The following is a 14,918-nucleotide window of genomic DNA, read 5'->3' as shown; positions in this document are numbered from 1 at the left end:
ATATTAAAGAGACTTTTGGAGAAAAGAGAACCACTTATATCAATATAAAGAGCTCAGATGGAAACCCGGTTCTAAGCAAAGAAGGGAAAGCAGAAAGGTGGAAGGAGTATATAGAGGGTCTATACAAGGGCGACGTACTTGACAATATTCTGGAAATGGAAGAGAATGTAGATGAAGACGAAATGGGAGATATGATACTGCGTGAAGAGTTTGACAGAACACTGAAAGACCTGAGTCGAAAAAACGCCCGGGAGTAGACAACATTCCATTAGAACTATTGACGGCCTTGGGAGAGCCAGTCCTGACAAAACTCTATCATCTGGTGAGCAAGATATATGAGACAGGCGAAATACCCTCAGACTTCAAGAAGAATGTAATAATTCCAATCCCAAAGAAAGCAGGTGATGACAGATGTGAAAATTACCGAACAATCAGTTTAATAAGCCACAGCTGCAAAATACTAACCCGAATTCTTTACAGACGAATGGAAAAACTAGTAGAAGCTGACCTCGGGAAAGATCAGTTTGGATTCCGTAGATATATTGGAACACGTGAGGCAATACTGACCTTACGACTTATCTTAGAAGAAAGATTAAGGAAAAGCAAACCTACGTTTGCAGCATTTGTAGACTTAGAGAAAGCTGTTGACAATGTTGACTGGAATACTCTCTTTCAGATTCTAAAGGTGGCAAGGGTAAAATACAGTGAGCGAAAGGCTATTTACAATTTGTACAGAAACCAGATGGCAGTTTTAAGAGTCGAGGGACATGAAAGGGAAGCAGTTGTTGGGAAGGGAGTGAGACAGGGTTGTAGCATCTCCCCGATGTTATTCAATCTGTATATTGAACAAACAGTAAAGGAAACAAAAGAAAAGTTCGGAGTAGGCATTAAAATCCATGGAGAAGAAATGAAAACTTTGAGGTTCGCCGATGACATTGTAATTCTGTCAGAGACAGTAAAGAACTTGGAAGAGCAGTTGCATGGAATGGACAGTGTCTTGAAAGGAAGATATAAGATGAACATCAACAAAAGCAAAACGAGGATAATGGAATGTAGTTTAATTTAGTCGGGTGATGTTGAGGGAATTAGATTAGGAAATGAGACATTTAAAGTAGTAAAGTAGTTTTGCTATTTGGTGAGCAAAATAACTGATGATGGTCGAAGTAGAGAGGATATAAAATGTTGACTGGCAAGGGCAAGGAAAGCGTTTCTTAAGAAGAGGAATTTGTTAGCATCAAGTATAGAGTTAAGTGTCAGGAAGTCGTTTCTGAAAGTATTTGTATGGAGTGTAGCCATGCATGGAAGTGAATCGTGGACGATAAATAGTTTGGACAAGAAGAGAATAGAAGCTTTCGAAATGTGGTGCCACAGAAGAATGCTGAAGATTAGATGGGTAGACCACATAACTAATGAGGAAGTATTGAATAGAGTTGGAGAGAAGAGGAGTTCGTGGCCCAACTTGGCAAGAAGAAGGGCCCGGCTGGTAGGACATGTTCTGAGGCATCAAGCGATCACAATCTTAGCATTGGAGGGCAGTGGGGAGGGTAAAAATCGTAGAGGGAGACCAAGAGATGAATACACTAAGCAGATTCAGAAGGACTTAGGTTGCAGTAAGTACTGGAAGATGAAGAAGCTTGCACAGGATAGAGTAGCGTGGAGAGCTGCATCAAACCAGTCTCAGGACTGAAGACCACAACAACAACAACATATGACCAACCACCTGAACCCCACTTGCCGCTACTGCTGTCTATTGCAAAACGGCGGAAGCAAAGCTGTAGACCCAATAGCTTGGTTTTGAGAAAGAATCCGTGGCAGTCTTGCTCGAAGCGGCTGCTGTTAACATCCTCCTGGTTCCATTACACATGTGGAATGGTTTCATCATAATTTGGGGTAAACATTCGTGAACTGCACTTACATAATTTTTCCGAATATTGGCAAGGTTGTTTCGAGTACTCTGTGGAAGTTTCTATGGGAAGCTCTTACAAATCCTCCATACCTTCCTAATATCTCCCCATACTATTTCTGTATTTCACAAGGACTCTAGAAGCCCGTTGGTGACCATAGATTTTCCCGGGTAGAATCATGCTTCGGTAGGCTACCTCAAGCACAAATTCCATGAGGGTACTGACCTCTTACTATAGGATAAGTGTGTTAACAGTTATGGTGGTTACTTTTGAAATAATGAATAATTTACTTGCTTTTTTCCATCTGCCTTTTTCATCTAATTTCCCATGGCTTACAACAAAATTAACCACTACTCAAATATTCACCAGAAACACTTCCGTGTTGGACAATGGTGTCAACAACGTGTTAGCAACACTAATCTACGAGTACATTAATTTAAATAAAAACCGATTCTGAAGAACTGCACTCATCAACACGCAAGGAATACTTCAATCACTGCGGCATGTGGCCAGTTCGTCTAACAGACAATCACTGCGGCTAGGAGAGAGCAGTATTAGCGAAACGTCAGCTTACAGTACCTGATGGAAGCGCTGCCTCTCTAGCCACATGCTAATTACATTTACTTGCGGGTCACGCAATATCGTTCCATGTTCAACACGTCGCAAATCACAGCCACAACAGCACACTAAACACAAGCGAACCACCGGCTCCAAAACGCCACGTGTGTACTCTGCCTCCGATACTGACGCCCGTCGCCTCGCGCACTCTGTTGACAACAACTCCGAACGCTGCTCAAAGCGAACTTCAATGATACGGCTCGAAGCAGCGAGGTACCACTGATTTCGCCGGAAGGGGAATACACTATCTCTGCCCAGCGAATCACAGAACCAGAATGGTGCAAACGTTGTTACATGAACTAAAATAGTGGCACCCTTGGTACAGTATTTAACTGTGCACTTTCTCTCTCTCTCTCACTCACTTACTTACTCACTCAACCTGTCTGTTTCACACACACACACACACACACACACACACACACACACACACACATGTGCACGCTCGCGCCCTTGTGGAGCAGACTGTATTGTCAAGCAGGCACTAGTTTCACAAGCTGCGACATAAAACCGTGACCAGAATATAGAATAAATTTCCTTCACTTCACGTCTATGGTCACAGTTCTTTTTATCATCAGACTACCGGATTCGGTCTATAATGACCATTATCGGATTATATTATTCTGTGCACTCTTAAAGCTGTTTATTATTCATGTCATTATCTGTAATATTGGCACTTGAGTGTATGTCAGTTAGTCTCTTAACTTTTCTCTTTTTAACAATCTAACTTTTGTCGTGTTTTATGTCATCACTTTTTATTACTGTAAGGCCTCTTGCAACTTATAAGCCCATTACAGACTTTGCTGATTGTATCCTCCTTTATTTTACGTAGCACAATTAGTCATGTGTGTATGCCTACAGTAGGTAGGAACATCTGGTGAACTTCCAACACAAACATTTTGTGGCTAATGCACGGTAGTTTGCTTTCAAAAATAGAGCTGCTGACAAGATGACTGCTGCATATACTTTTATTGATAAATGTTTGACCATGCTGGTGCTGAGTTTGTGTTTAACATTTGACGATGCCACCATAGCGCCAGTATATTAGGGCATGTTTTTATAAAACAGGGATGCCCCTTCATATTTAAAGCGCACAAATGCACATGTATGTCGATTGTACTTTTCATTATGGTCTATTTTATTGCTTTAAGTTTTAGAGAATCTACTTGTGTATTTGTACGTTTTCCCCGTATTTTTCTGCAGATCTGATGATGGTCATTATAAGCCGAAACTGGTTATCTGATGAAAAAAAAATTTCTGACTATAGACGTGAAGTAAAGGAAATTTGTTGTCAGGCAGGTACAATATACGATTTCTATTTCTCTCTATGGATAGTCATTTCTGCCTCTAGTATTATAGCTACGGACACTACTGTTGTTTTGTAGCAGTGACTATATATTTCTATAGCTGATCTAAATTACGAAATTCTTCATGAATCGTCTTATACTTCACAATTAGTACCACCAGCACAAATTTTTTCCCAGATTTTTCTACTGCGCTATTTCTATAACATGCTGTTTAACGACAAAGTTTCGCATTTTCACTTGAAGTGTTTTATAAAACGCACAGCTGTCTCTTAATTGAAACTCACATAACTGCTTTAGAAACTGCACTGAAATATTTCCAGAAATTCAGTCACCACACAATCAGAGAAACAAACACGAAAGGCTAAATCATTCCGTCAAAAATGAGAAAAAATTATAGAGTCATTCTGGAATACAGTCGTTCAGATTTTTTCCTGTCTTTCGATTTAAATTTGACGTATTTCCCATCACTGATACGAAAAAGGGTCTGGAGCGCCTGAATGGCATCCTCCCACTTCATATACATGCTTCCATAATTTTACAAACTTTTGCACGTCCATTTAATGATGTGAAGATAAAGAAATAGAAAACTATTTCGAAGATTTGAAATGTACTTTTTACCTAATTATCTATACCATATTAGATGGTTAATGCGGTTTGATGCCTGAGAATGTTTCATAATGTGAATAATCATACTCCTTCGTGCAAGTCATTACAGGTTAACCGAACATAAACGTGTGGCCTTGTTGGCTGGTCGTGGTTGTGCGGATGTGGAAAAAAATCAACTATATCTGATAACAATGACAGTTGGGACCGTGGACTGGAAACAGGTCCCATCTCCTACCGGTAGTTGGGGGTAATTACAGTGACTTAACTCAGCTACACCTCAATACATTTTGGACGGAAGAAAACAACAGCAATATGAATCAGAGTGAGAATGAGCATGCATACATGCATTGTTACAGAACTTAGGTACATTTTCAGTCATAAAATAACACAGAAATTAGGACAAAAATTCTAATATATTTATAAACTTAAGAATCTCGCAAATTTCTACATACGGAATTAACATACAGTTTGAATCAATTTAACTTTCTGTTGACCACGAGTCGGATTAATTAGGTGAGCAGCGAGCATTCGTAATAATTGTAAGACATTGAATTCCCTGAGAGAGACAGCGAGCGATGAGTATACAGAGACAAGGGAGAGATTGAGAGGCGGAGTGGGAGAGGGGGGAGAGAGGGACAGTGAGAGTAAGACAGGGAGAGAGAGAGAGAGAGAGAGAGAGAAAGAGAGAGACTCAATCGTAGAGCTGTGTGATGACGTGCGGATGCGGTACGCAGAACTGCAGTGCAGTTGGATCCAACACTGTCGTTTGTAATCCATTCCTTGTCATTTTGCGACTGTTGGGCACATTAGGGTTTCATCTCGTTGCGAGACTGATACTGGTCCCGATCAATAGCGTGATGATTTGTCTGAGATGAAATATGTTTCATAAACCATCAGAAGGCCTGGAATAAGGAATCAGTCAAATATCACGACGCACGAGCAAGCTCGCCGAGGCATTATGTTTTAGTTGTCAGCTTGTTCGTTGGGCACCTTAAGACATTGGCCTTGTGTGATAATCGCCTGACTGGAGTAATAGCTAACTCCTAGTAAGTTTACCTGCTTATGTAGCGCCTAACACACCAAAAACATTTATGAAGAAAGAACTTCTGTATGAAACAGACAGTTTTAACCATCATCTGCCATTTTAGTTAAATATCGATATATTGAATGATGGTTAACAGCAGCATGAAAAATCAAACCTAGGGATTATAGTACCTAAGAAACCTAAAAATTCTCATTTTTATGTTTTGCGTTCTTGAAGATGTATTTCAATAATTAGTGAATGATGATATCTAGTTGTGTGAAAATGCATACCTAGATACCATAACTCATAAAATGTTTTGATATTTTAAATGTATTTGAAAAATTAATTAATCTGTTTAAACTTCAACGAACTAATACGTAAGGATTGTCTTCGGAAACGACACCTATCAGCTAAGAGATTTGTGTATCCTGAAATGTTGGTGATGTGTAGAGAAACAGTCATTATACCCTTGTGCGATCTATCAAAAATACGGACCGTACACATTATTTCCTGGGCTGTACACAAACAACCAAATATTCGATTTATCTAAATTCGTAAACTTATAGGAATAGTCGTATGATAATATAACTGTCTGAATACTGAATTTTTCCTTGCATCTCTTCGCTTATTGAACTAGAATAACGGGTGAACCTGCAAAGATTTCAGAGTGTGAAAATAATGGACCCTTGCTATGCTTTTCTGATACAATTCTCACTCGGGTTCCCCACTATATACATTGAATGGGAGTTTCACTCTGCAGCGGAGTGTACACTGATATGAAATTTCATGGCAGATTAAAACTGTGTGCCGGACCGAGACTCGAACTCGGGACCCTTTGCCTTTAGCGGACAAGTGCTCTACCATCCAAGCTGTCTAAGCTAGACTGACGACCCGTCCTCACAGCCTCAGTTCTGCCAGTACCTCGTCTCCCTTCTTCCAGGAGTGCAAGTTTTTCAAGTTTTGCCGGAGAGCTTCTGTGAAATATGAAAGCTAGGAGACGAGGTAGTGACAGAAGTGAGGCTGCGAGAACGGGTTGTGAGTCGTGCTTGGATAGCTCAGATACTGCTGGCACCGTAGCTCAGCGCGTTCGGTCAGAAGGTTAGCTGCCCTCTGTAATAAAAAAACTGAGTGAACGGATCAACGAAGAGCTTGGACGCATCGCCCTTCTCAGTTTTGAGTGAACAGTGAGCACGTAAAGATGCGTAGGGAAAAGCTTCTCCCCCAAGTATGACGGCCTGGTTAGAGATTTCGCATATGTCATGCAGCCCACATAACACAACTGTCGAGCAGTTCCTTCTTCATGCCAATTCTCGGCCGCACACTGCAGGGGCAATGAAGACGTTCCTGACAATAGTGTTTGATCGCCCAAAATACAGCCCGTATTCGGCTCCCCCTGAGTCTCATCTCTGCTCACAAATACCGCTGACTATGAAGGCAAAATTTTTCCACAGACAACGAGTTGCAGACCACTGCAGGTAACTGGCCAAAAGCACTGGCGGCTGCTTTCTATGGCGAGGATATTGGTAAGTTAATACGATACTATGACAAAACTTGAAGTTGGAGCGGTAACTATGTTGAGAAAAAGGTGGAAGGTGTACCTAACTGTTGCAAATAAAACGTTTTTGGATTTCACTGTGGTTTCCATTTCGCGACCGATCGGAAGTTACTTTCTGGACAACCCTCGTATAATTCATTACCTTCTGGTCATTTGTTCAACTTCAGTCGTTTTTCATTTCTATCCCTTCCCGTCTGCCACCCCACACGAAGTTGTTGCGATATATCTATATCTACAGCCATTCTCTGCAAACCACTGTGAACACCATTGCAGAGGGTACCTCACACTTTACCAGTTAAAGTGACTTCATCCGCCGGCCGGTGTGCCCGAACGGTTCTAGGCGCTTCAGTCTGGAACCGCGCGAACGCTACGGTCGCAGGTTCGAATCCTGCCTCGGGCATGGATGTGTGTGATATCCTTAGGTTAGTTAGGTTTAAGTAGTTCTAAGTTTTAGGGGACTGATGACCTCTGATGTTAAGTCCCATAGTGCTCAGAGCCATTTGAACCATTTTTGTTTTTGCTTCTGCCCGTTCCATTTACGTATGGAACGCGGAGGAAGAATGACAGTTAAAAGCCTCTATGCTTTTAGTATTTAATTTAATCTTGTCCTCGTGATCCCGAGGGGAGTGACAAGTAGCGGTTTGCTGACGTGTGTATTCGTAGATTCATGATTCAAAGCCTGTTCTTCAAACTTTGTAAGCAGGCTTTCTTGGGATAGTTGGCGTCTATCTCTTAGTGTCTCTCCCACTTGTCAAACAAACCCGTGACCATTCGCTCTGCGTTTCTCTGTATAAGCTCAGAAGACTCAAGTGGTAAAGTGTCCAGCAAATACCGTATATAGCATGTCCACTTACCGGTCACTGTGTGGCCATCTTCAGTTACAATACGGCAATATGCATGTCTTACTATGTGTACAATTGTATAAGCTTTAAATGTGGGTCACTCATAAAATACATTCCAGTAAGTGTATGATGAAACATTAAAATCATTTATCTAAGCACATATTCCCAGTTGGACTATTCATATCAAAGGCAGAGATCACACTGAGCTACTGTTTCCAGTTACATCACACTTGGCCTCAGTGTACATAAAACCAATCTACAGTACCCTCTTTACAGATATGATGTACTGACAATATGTATTAAGTTATTTTACAGTTCGTATGGTTTATCACTTTATTTATTATATTATACCTTTTAAAATCTTATGTACAGAAAACAAATTAGGTGGTTGCAAGTAAATATGGTAACTAATGCTTTACAGTTATACATGGTGGTAACCGTGTGAACTAACCACTGGCAACGGCTATTGCCTCACAATTTACAGGTTAACGTAGTTTAAAAAATATGAACTACCTCGGTCAGTATACTTAAGTTAATAAATTATCTTTCAATAAAACATGTTATACACAGCTGAAGGAGCTGGAAAATACTAGAATGGTGTCTTAAGTTGTGGCACCAGCAGCGGTGTGTTAATATGACCAGAAATATTTCTGCCTTAAGAAGTCTTCGCATATACGTTTCACATAATCTGAGGTGCTGACGAAGACGTTATAACAACTGTGAACAAGTTCAATGGCCTACATAATAAAATAGAATTCACATGTGAGATGGGGCCAGACACATCAATTAACCTTTAGATGTGAATACTACCATTGTAAGGGACAAACATCCAGTTGGGAAGTACAGAAAATGTAAACTCGACAGCAAAAAAAGTGGGTCACCCCTGAATTCCAACGTGTAGGCTGCACCTGAATGTATGCAACCAACATAGCATATCTGTGTTGCACATAGTCGCAACCCTCCACAGTACAGTTGTTGTAAGATACACAATGCGTACCGCTAGAGACTACTAGAGAACACCAGTCTTTATGACAGTCTGTCCAGATGTAAAGTTATACCACGATGGTACAGAAGTGATCAGACAGTCCTTAACGATTGTAAACTAAACTTAATTACAATAAGTGACGTTTCAAATGTTATGGGACAACTAGTTTTGTCACATAAATCGTTCAGTACTCCTTAGGCACAATTAAATATTTGAGACAGTGTATGGATTTATAAAGTTGTATGGCAACTGGAAATAAGTTCTTTGCTGTCTAAAAGGTTTACCCAACACATGCTGAACGTCGTTCAACGTTCAGTGGGGAGTGGTTTCACATCAACTTTATGTAATACTAAGCAGTTAAAAGAAAACGTGATTAACGGCGGCAACCACTCTACGGAGATCCCAACATTAACAGCGAATCACAAGTAATATCATTGTTCACATTACTCATCAACAGTTACTAGTACACGAAGTTGTACTTTAAATGACATGACCAACGTCTTCGTTCTGGATCCGGATGCAAACCTAGAACGTGCAGCCATTGCTAACCAAGCAAAGCTTTGTGCCTTAACGAGACTCTATCACTAGGCAGAAAGAGACGTCAAATATTGACGTTTGCACCGGTATCAGTTATCAATTCTCAACTTGAACGTAAATGACGATAATGTTTGTACGAAAGCAGGAGCCCTAACATGACAATTACCTTCTTGGTAATTAACCTCGAAAGACGTTGTATAGTGTTGCATTGTCAAGGAATAAAGGATGCACATGTTTAAAATTGAAATGCCATCATGTAATGCTGGGGACAAGGATGCGATCCCAGCACCTAATCGGATTGTTGAATAAGTACGTAAAATCAGAATGTAGATATCACAGTTTGTCACCAGTAGTGCGGTTGGAACCTTAAATGACAACTGTAGTTGTATTGCCTGACTGGGATTTAACCCGGCGCCTATCGCCGTCATTGTCTAACCAGGAACAGACGAGAAATGTCCGATGTTGGTCCACCATCAGCGAGATGTGCACACGTTTAACTAGAAATAAGGTGACGAAAACGTCTATGCTGACTGAGAGTCGAACGCCGCACCCATGGTTATGAAGACACGTTAATAATCAGCATCATATTCAGTAGTAGCTAGGAGTAGCATGTTTAGTTGCAAACCTTGGGGCCTTACTCATCCCTAGTAACGTGTTGACTAATGTCTACGATATCATGATGTTAATTTACAAGTGGATTGACTGCCGTAAAGAGCAATGTTCTCTAGTAGTCGTGTATCATTGAGATGTAAATGAAGTGCCTCGGCAGAAAGTAATTTCCGTCGTGCAGCACGTATTGTTTCAGAGACACTGAGTACATGTTATAAGTGCACAAGACGTGTATTATATACTAAGTATATACTATTATTTTTAGAAGCTGCCGCCAAACCTGTTTACTTTTACATTCCGCTTAGTTGAATGCACAGCGCTTACAAGAAAGTATAGTTTCCTGCGTCATACTATTGCTAGCTAGGTGAAATATTTTGTGGTAGCTATGTTTAAAATGAATGTATTTTTGAAAGTATTGTCCGTCAAATATTTGAATAAATCGTCAACTGTAGGTGTTCCTGCACATGTTATAGCGTAATAGCTGTAGCTGCGTTAGTTTGTACTACAGACTTGGGTAGGTTAGGTGTTACTTTTGATCCTTCAAGGGGTGATCGTGACCTTGCGGCCCGGGTCTGTACTAGCCGCGACTCGCGAGCTACGGGCCAGCCAGGCTGGCCGAGGCGAGACGGAAGTGAGCGAGCTGACGGTGGCGTTAGTGGGCCAACAGCCCGGGACGAGCCAGCACGGCTGCGCCGCATGCCTCTGCCTCTGCCACTCCGTTTGGGGTATATACGTTTACCTCCTCTCCTGGCATCAGTATAAGAGCGGCAAGCAGAAATACACATCAGGCTGTCTGCCGTAATGGCTCACTGGGAGAGGTCTATTCGAGGTAGAGTCAAAAAATGGTTCAAATGGCTCTGAGCACTATGGGACTTAACATCTGAGGTCATCGGTCCCATAGAACTTAGAACTACTTACACCTAACTAACCTAAGGACATCACACTTCCATGCCCTAGGCAGGATTCGAACCTGCGACCGTAGCGGTCGCGCGGTTCCAGACTGAAGCGCCTAGAACCGTTATTTTATTTCGGTGATTACAAAATAGAGTCGACTGTATGCACTGGGTAGCCAAGGCAGCTAGTTCATGGCGATTCGGTCAACCAAGTAAATGAATGTACTGAACATCCTGCAAATCACTACAGGGAGCCTGTGTGTCAGGATTCTCATCTTGTGCGCCGCAACGGTGTTCTGAAACAGAAATGAGTCGTAGACCAGAGAGTTTGGTGGTCTGTTGGACTCATCATAATTTCATAGAATGATGGCCTCGGTTCGATTCCAGCTTCTGCCGATGTTTTTTGATAGCTGATCATAATTTCATAGAATGATGGCCTCGGTTCGATTCCAGCTTCTGCCGATGTTTTTTGATAGGGAGAGGCACATTCTATTCTCTTCTGGCTACGCCAAGTGAAGAAGGTATAATGGCATTGTGGTCTGAAAACCACATTAAACATGATATTCCTTTTCTACCAAGTAGACGTTAGGTGGAACCACAATAAAGTAAGGAGTGGCGACATGTAGAAACTCTATCACCAGTAACCATTCTTATACTAGTTATTTATTTCTAGTGACGAAACAAACCCTGTGTATGGTCACTTATTCCGTCTTTTATTTGAGTTTCCGTATGTCGATAAAATTGATTCTGAACTGGGAATGCAACTCAGACCGCCCTTAACGCGGAATTTGATCCCTTCGTGACAATACAGCTCGACTACAAGTTGTTGTTTGTTCAAAACTGCAGATTCCTCAACATCTCCACATATTGCGCATGAATGGGATGGAATCCTGGCCCAGCACTAAACTTTTCACTATGTATTTTCAAGCTCTAGCATGAGAACACCTATCTGCTGGTAGATAATAATTTTTATTTTTAATGCGTTTTCATTCGTTGTCAACACTAACGATATCTGACGTTTTTGACTCCCAGTGAGACACAGAACTATTTGCGAGATCACTGTAAATTCAAGGATGTTATTCCGAGCTGCTGGTGGAGAAAAATTCGGTAGCTGACGTATCTTTGTGTGTAGTCAACAACGATATGTGTGGGGTTCAATTCCTAGTCAGCACTGAAACCTTTGTCATATTATTTCTAGTTCAAACATTCTCACATGTAGCTGCTGGTGTAGCAAACCCATATTTAACGTTCCTTTTCTCTAGAATATAACAGCGATACGTGCCAGGTTGGAGTCCTGGGAAGGAAAATATTAATGTTTCGTTTTGTCATTTCAGTTAATACATCTAGCTACTGCCGAGAAAATCCGATACGTCAAATTTGATTGTGCTTCGATAACAATCCGATTAGTTTCTAGGTTCGAATGCCTGTCCAACACAAAGCTTTACCTCACTGCATTTCAAATAAGTTACTTGTGAAGAAGCAGTATTTAACATCTGTCGTAGTTCGTTAACAGGGATAATAGATGCTTGGTGGGAATTCGCGACCGTTAAAAATGTTTACGTTATGTAATTTAAAGTTGATATTTGTTAACTGGTACTGTCTAAAATCGAGGTATATCACTCTCTTTATGCCTAGTCAGGAATGACTGTTAATATCCGTCAGTCACGAAATCTTAGTTTGCATGACCTGGGTTTGAATCCATATGCAGAACGAGTCGGTTCGACGGGTCATTTGAAGTTCATACATATTCTCAACTAGCTGCTCGTGAATAACGTTAACTTTTAATGAGATTTTGTGTTAAATAACAAGTATAGTATGTTAGTTTGAAGAGGAAATCATGGATACGACGAACTTACTACGTGCATTACCTATCTGACGTAATAATGAGAGTGCTAACATTTTAGGTATGCCAGTTATTGCAATAAATGCGAGCTTACAAGCCTTACGGACAGTCTTATCTGTCATGAGGTTTTCCCTGATATTTTTAGTATCGTGGTATGACTTTACATCCTGAGTTATTGCGATACAGAGCAGTGTTTTCTAGTGGTGACTTGTTGGAACCATTTTCAATAGTCAAACGACTGTATCAAGGAGCGATTAGAGGACCTGCTAGACAGATGCGAAATGCAATCCAGGTCGTTCGGATACTTTTGAGCATGACTTTACTTCGTTAACAATCCGATTAGGTGCTAGGTTCGCATCCCTGTCACAAGCTTTATATGATGGCATTTCTATTTTAAACATGAGCATACCTTGTTCCTTGTGAATGACACCATATTAAACGTCGTTGGGGGTAGTTTTCAGGACGGTAACTGTTATGACAGGATTCTCAGTTCAGTACAAACATTTTCGTCATTTATTTTCAGGATCTGAATTGATAACTGATACTGGTGCAAACGTCTATACTTCACGTCTCATTATGCCTAGTGTCAATAAGGCCCAAACAAAGCTTAGCTTAGTTAGCAATGGCTATAGGTGCTGGGTTTGAATCCAGGTCCAGAACGACGACGTTAGTCATGTCATTTAATGTTAAAATTTGTGTACACGTAGCTGTTGATGTGTTACGAGAACAATGATATTACTGGTGATTCGCTGTTAATGTTGAGATTTCCTTAGAGTGCTTGTTGCCGTTAATCGCGTTTTTCTACTGGTTCGTCCAATATCCAGTTTCCAGAGCCACTCGCCGTTGAGCGACCGTCAGCATGTGGATGGAAAACCTTTTAGAGAGCGAAATACTTTTTTCCAATTGCCGTACAGCTTTGTAACTCCATATATTGTCTCAAGTATTTAATTTTGACTAAGGATTACTGTACGATATATGTAAAATAATCCGTTTTCTCAGAACTTTTGGAATGTCACTTGTTGTAATTAAGGTTAGTTTATGAGTGTTATTGGGTATCTCATCGCTAAGAACGTGTTTTCTAATATGTTTTGTATGACGATATTAGTTGATGCATAGACTGACTGCTATAAAGACCTTTTGTCTCTTAGTAGTCTCTTGCGGTACCCATTGTGTGTAGTGAAACGACTGTACCCCACGGGCTTTTGGTGTTTAGAGGACCTGCAACACAGCTACGTTATGTCGGTTGTATTCGGCAGTGCCCCACTTTTTTTGCTGTCAAGTGTACCTGTACCGACAGTATCATGAATTAAACCTCAAGGGGAAACCCCCAGTCATCACAAGAAAGCATATTTCAGTTTCTCCTTCATTCGATTGTTGAGATCCCACTTTCGAGTACAGGACAGATGTCGAAATGTATTTAGTAAAATATATTGCTAAGGTTAATAATGACCCAGATAATAATGCCGCTAGAATGTATATGAGTAAAAGAAAAAAAGAAAATAGTTTTAGTGCAGTTGACGATAGCAGAAGAAGTACATCTGTACATCATACTATGGCAAAATTAGTGACTCTTTGGGTTCAGTTTTTAGAAAACATAAAGTACGAGTGACGTTTTCTGCCACGGGTAACCTGGGTAGAATTTTACAAAATACTATTGAAAAAATAAAATCGTTCCCATAGCTCAGGTGTGCATAGAGTGTAATGTCCTGACAGCGATACTTGCTATGTGGGACAAAGTACTTGACGGCTTGAGGCCACCTTTAGCGAGCATGTCGCATAATATCCTAAAAACGCGGCAGAAAAATAAAAATTCACTGTCCATCTCTTTGAAAGTGTGCATAGTGCAGAGGTGTTGTCGTCATATATGTGGATGCTCCATCGTTGCGAGAAGGGAAGACATACTCACGTAGACTTGGAGGAGTTTGAAATCTTTTGCTAACGGGTGTCGTCTGGTAGTACCGATATAGGGAGAACCGATAGAGGTACTCATAGTACCCTCTGCCACACACCGTCAGGTGGCTTGTTGAGTATGGATGTAAATGTAGATGTAGATGGCCGCGAGAAGCTCTCAGTTTTGGGAAATGTTTAAAAATCGCTGGTATTCGATTCCCATGGGCCGATCTCTATAACGCACAGATCTGATTTTTTTTTCTCCTTTATTCAAATTTCATCCCTCTCGCTCCATGTGGGCGGGAGAT

Source organism: Schistocerca serialis, chromosome 6 (genome assembly GCF_023864345.2).
Source record: "Schistocerca serialis cubense isolate TAMUIC-IGC-003099 chromosome 6, iqSchSeri2.2, whole genome shotgun sequence".
NCBI lineage: Eukaryota > Metazoa > Arthropoda > Insecta > Orthoptera > Acrididae > Schistocerca > Schistocerca serialis.
This window is presented reverse-complemented; position numbering follows the sequence as displayed.